The following is a 6,000-nucleotide window of genomic DNA, read 5'->3' on the forward strand; positions in this document are numbered from 1 at the left end:
GGTTAGAGAAGCAGACCTGCAAACTATAGGTCCCGTGTTTGATTCTCCTCACAGTGAAACTACTCATTATTTCATACAGACGAAAACATTGCTGGCTATAACCTTCAGTATCTACATTATAGTAAGCCTGAAATAAAACAGTTTACGGTTATATTGTGACTGTTTCTGGTGGATTTTAGAAGTACGCATCCAGGCATGCGTTTTGGGTCAGGATAAATAAACACTTTCTCAATAACAGTCTTGCTTGCAATTGCTCAATTCTTATGACTATTCCAAGGAAGTTAATAGATACTAGTAAGCCTATTACTGACTAATAAGCTGTTAAAATGGCCAGATGCAAAAGCCATACAGTTCATAGATGCTATTTGTGGTGGTGATAAACTGAACAAGAAATGTTTATCAGTTTAACACAATGCTTAATGATGTCTAGCGACTGTTCAATCATGCATTGCCATGATGTAGTGGTTAAAGATTGTATTCTCAAATGGGTTCGAATCCAGAGAAGGCAACGATATTTATTCATTTTTTTTCAAGAAACAATACCATTTCTCAGTTACTACATTTTATGTCTTTGTACTATTTTCTTTGAATATAGGGTTTAAATGATTTGCACATCATCGCATTCTGTTGGTGTCCAGCAGAATTGGAGGATTTGGCAGCAATAACCAGTCCAGCAGAATTGAAGGATTTGGCAGCATTAACCAGTCCAGCAGAATTGAAGGATTTTGCAGCAATAACCAGTCCAGCAGAATTGCTGGATTTGGCAGTATTAACCAGTCCAGCAGAATTGGAGGATCTGGCAGCAATAACCAGTCCAGCAGAATTGGAGGATTTGGCAGCATTAACCAGTCCAGCAGAGTTGGAGGATTTGGCAGCATTAACCAGTCCAGCAGAGTTGGAGGATTTGGCAGCATTAACCAGTCCAGCAGAGTTGGAGGATTTGGCAGCATTAACCAATCCAGCAGAATTTGTTATCCACATTTCAAACCAAAATAGTTTTTCCAGGCGAATACACACCCAGCCATGACAATGCATTCAGATGGCCCCCGAGAGAATTTATCAAGCATGTCTATCGATCAACAAGTCACTGAAGTAAAGAGAAGAAATATGAATATTGATCCATCTCAATAATGAAGAGATGAAGAAGTTCATTATTGATTCATCTCACTTGTAAATGTGATGAGCCTTTACACTTGGTAAAGGAGATCTCATGTCGGGGTCCATGCCTAATGAATTGTCCCCACATACTCCTCCCATCATTGGTCAAGCTTTACTGTGGTCCAGCACCTTTTCTGGGGACAAAGCTGAAGGTGTTCTGTTCCGCTTTTTTCTGTTTTTTGAATTTAATACAAATCTCCAACAGAAAGTTTGGATATTGTATTTAGAAATTATTATGAGGGAAATGTATAGATTCTCCACTTTTATTTATGAACGCAGGTGACCTGATTCTTGAAGGAAGAACATCAATGTATTGTCTATCATACAGACAATGTTCTTTTGTATTTTTTGTATTTCTTTTGTATTTTTTTGTATTTGTATTATATTGATTAATTGTACCTCATGTATACTGTGTATACTCTGTGTGTGCTCTGTGTATACTCTGTGGATACTCTGTGTATGCTCTATGTATACTCTGTGGATACTCTGTGTATGCTCTGGTTATTCTCTGTGGATACTCTGTGTATGCTCTGTGTATACTCTGTGGATACTCTGTGTATGCTATGTGTATACTCTGGTTATTCTCTGGTTATTCTCTGTGTATGCTCTCTGTATGCTCTGTGTATGCTCTGTGTATACTCTGTGTATGCTCTGATTATTCTCTGTGGATACTCTGTGTATGCTCTGTGTATACTCTGTGGATACTCTGTGTATGCTCTGTGTATACTCTGTGGATATTCTGTGTATGCTCTGGTTTTTCTCTGTGTATGCTCTGTGTATGCTCTGTGGATACTCTCTGTATGCTCTGTGTTTCTGTCAACTGGACACATTTCCTTTTCTGTTTCATAAAATCTCTCCTACTGAAACATTCTGTTTTTGAAAAAAGATGTAAATATCTGCTTTGCTGATGTATCAAACAACAATTGACACAAAATGCACGCTGTGAAAGTAATGCATTCTTTATCTATCTTTTCAGACTTTTCATTTCATGACAGTGGAGCTCCCTGGTTTGACATTTTAATATCCATTCAGTTTTGAATAAAGCTAATGTCTTCAGACGTTGACAGAGCGACAGAGAGAGATAATCGTCAGATGTTGACTTTTATATGTCAGACAGAGAGAGACTGTTTTCAGATGTTGACTTTTATATGTCAGACAGAGAAAGACAGTCTTCAGATGTTGACTTTTATATGTCAGACAGAGAGGGATAGTCACCAGATGTGTATTTTTATAGCTGAGATAGAGAGAGATAGTTGTTAGCTGTTGGATTTAACATGCTAGAGTCAGAGAGTCTTTAAATATTTACCTTCATTTACCAAAGAGATAGTCTTCATATGTTCATTCATATGTTAATACAACAGATAGAGAAAAACAGAGAATGTTTTCAGACGTTGACTTTCACATACAGTTAGGTCTGGAAACATTTGGACACTGACACAATTTGCATAATTTTGGCTCTGTACACCACCACAATGGATTCGAAATGAAACAACCAGGATGCAATTGTAGTGCAAACTTTCAGCTTTAATTCAAGGGGTTGAACAAAAATTTAGGAATTGCAACCATTTTCATACACAGTCCCCTTATGTCAGGGACTCAAATGTAATTGGACAAATTAACAAAATAATAAATAAAATGTTCATTAATAATACTTTGTCAAGAATCCTTTGCAGGCAATGGAGTTTAAGTATTGAAGTCTAGAACGCATGGACATCACCAAACACTGGGTTTCCTCCATTGTGATGCTTTGCCAGGCCTTTACTGCAGCTGTCTTCAGTTGTTGTTTGTTCGTGGGTCTTTCTGCCTTAAGTTTTGTCTTCAACAAGTGAAATGCATACTCGATCGGGTTGATATCAGGTGATTGACTCTGCCTTTGCTGATTATTACACTTCTTTGCCTTAAAAAACTCCTGGGTTGCTTTCGCAGTATGTTTTGGGTCAGTGTTGCCCTATAAAGTGAATCGCCGTCCAATCAACTTCGCTGAATTTGGCTGAATCTGAGCAGATAAATAAATCCCTATACACTTCATCCAGCTGCTTCTGTCTTCTGTCACATCATTAATAAACACCAGTGACCCAATGCAATTTGAAGCCATGCATGCCCACGCCATCACACTGCCTCCACCATGTTTTACAGATGATGTGGTATGCTTTGGATCATGAGCCGTTCCAAACCTTCTCCATACTTTTTTCTTCCCATCATTCCGGTACAGGTTGATCTTAGTTTCATCTGTCCAAAGAATGCTGTTCCAGAATGTTTTGATGTTTAAGTCTAATCGAGCCTTTCTATTCTTGAGGTTTATGAATGGTTTGCACCTTGTGGTGAACCCTCTGTATTTGCTGTCATGAAGTCTTCTCTTTATGGTAGACTTGGATAATGATATGCCTACCTCTTGGAGATAGTTCTTCACTTGCCTGGATGTTGGGAAGGGGTTTTTCTTTTCCATGGAAAGGATTCTACGATCATCCACCACTGCTGTCTTCTGTGGATGTCCAGGCCTTTTTGTGTTGCACCAATGTGTTATTTTTCCCCCTGAATGTACCAAACTCTTGATTTGGCCACTCCTAATGTTGCTGATATCTGCTATGTCTTTGATGGATTTTCTTTTTTGCAGCCTAAGGATGGCCTGTTTCATTTGCATTGAGAGCTCATTTGACATGTTGTGTGTTCACAGCAACAACTTCCAAATGCAAATGCCACACCTCGAATCAACTCCAGACCTTTTACCTGCTTAAATGATAATAAAATAACTAAGGAATAGCCCACACCCATCCATGAAACCTTTGAGTCAGTTGTCCAATTACTTTTGGTCCCTTGAAAGAGGTGTAAATCCTAAACCCTTCCTTTAGTGCACTTTAAGCCCATATTCATTATTTAAATATTTTTAAATATTTTGGTAAACAGCCAAAATAGCAAAACTTGTGTCAGTGTCCAGTTACTTCCGGACTTAACTGTATGAGATAAAGTCAGAGTAAGTCTTCAGATGTTGACTTTAATATGCAAAAGAAATAGGTAGTCTTCAGATGTTGACATTAATATGCCAGACAGAGAGAAAGAGTCTTCAAATGTGTCAAAATATTTAGTTTCTGTCTCTCTGTCTCTCTTTTTCATTCTTTCTGTCTCTTGCTATTTTTGTCTTTCTGTCTCACTGTCTTTCTGTCTCTCCGTCTCTGGCTCTAACTTTCTTCCCCTTTCTCGTTGTCTTGATCTTTCTCTGTGTTTTTCTGTCTGGCCTATGAAAGTCAACATCTGAAAATTCAATCTCCATATTAAAATCTTATAAAGTTACTCTCTTTGACATGACAATAAAGCATATTTTAATGGTCATTCAATTATGTTTACAATGTAGTTTGCTTCATGGGTTGTCCTTTTCTCATGACAACGGGTCACAAATCTTTCTGCTGTTTCACATTATGGTATTCCGCCTAACATACACGCTCATTTATCATTGGTTGGCTGGTTTTCAAATTCTTTGTCTTCTGTGATCTATGGGAAATACAATGAACTCCATATGTACTTGGACAGTGATGTTTTATTGTCTCTGTATTCTAACATTTGAGTACAAAAGACACAATGACTATGGGGATTGGTAGCTTTAATTGTAAGGTATTTTCATCCATTACATCACATTTGTACATAGTCCACCCCTTTTAGTTGTGGTGGGGCATCTGGCAGGTTGTCTTGGTGTCAGTCCTCTGGATGTAGGTCCTTTAGGTGAAGGTCCTCTGGGTGTAGGTCCACTGAGTGAAGGTCCTCTGGATGAGGCCCTCTGGGTATAGATTTTCTGTTGGTAGGTCCTCTGGGTGTAGGTCTTCTTGGTGTAGGTTGTCTTGATGTTGGTCTTCTAGGTGTAGGTCTTCAAGGTGTAGTCCTTCTGGGTGTAGGTTGTCTGGGTGTATGTGTTCTGGGTGTAGGTCTTCTGAGTGTAGGTCCTCTGGGTGTAGGTCTTCTGAGTGTGGGTCCTTTGGGTGTAGTGGTCGTGTTCTTTTTGGTCTGGGCATCTTGATAAGCACTAGACAAATAATTTGCGAACATTTAAATATAGGCACACTATAGTTTCTTAGGTGTTTATACCTGGGCTGTGAGTTTCTTCTGTATTTCTAGCTGGGCTGTGAGTTTATTCTGTGTTTATACCTGGGCTGTGAGTTTCTTCTGTATTTCTAGCTGGGCTGTGAGTTTATTCTGTGTTTATACCTGGGCTGTGAGTTTCTTCTGTATTTCTAGCTGGGCTGTGAGTTTGTTTGGTGTTTCTAGCTGGGCTGTGAGCTTCTTCGGTTTTTCTAGCTGGGCTGTGAGTTTTTTCAGTTTTTCTAGTTGGGCTGTGAGTTTCTTTAGTGCTGTTAGCTGGGCTGTGAGTTTCTTTAGTGCTGTTAGCTGGGCTGTGAGTTTCTTTAGTGCTGTTAGCTGGGTTGTGAGTTTCTTCTGTATTTCTAGCTGGGCTGTGAGTTTCTTCTGTATTTCTAGCTGGGCTGTGAGTTTCTTCTGTATTTCTAGCTGGGCTGTGAGTTTCTTCTGTATTTCTAGCTGGGCTGTGAGTTTCTTCTGTATTTCTAGCTGGGCTGTGAGTTTCTTCTGTATTTCTAGCTGGGCTGTGAGTTTCTTTAGTGCTGTTAGCTGGGCTGTGAGTTTCTTCTGTATTTCTAGCTGGGCTGTTAGTTCCTGTTACCTCTCAACACTTCCTCTGAGTAGGCTGTTTCTCTTCCTCCTGTTGGACATTTTCCACCTTAGTCAGGAGTGCCGACAGCTCTTCCTTCAGGATCTTGTTGTGTTCATGTGTTCTGAGGATCTGTGCTGTCTGGCGTGTGAACTAGCTCTCTCCTTCCATTGCTGCTCGAGGGAGGA

This window comes from Esox lucius, chromosome 11, assembly GCF_011004845.1.
Source record: "Esox lucius isolate fEsoLuc1 chromosome 11, fEsoLuc1.pri, whole genome shotgun sequence".
NCBI lineage: Eukaryota > Metazoa > Chordata > Actinopteri > Esociformes > Esocidae > Esox > Esox lucius.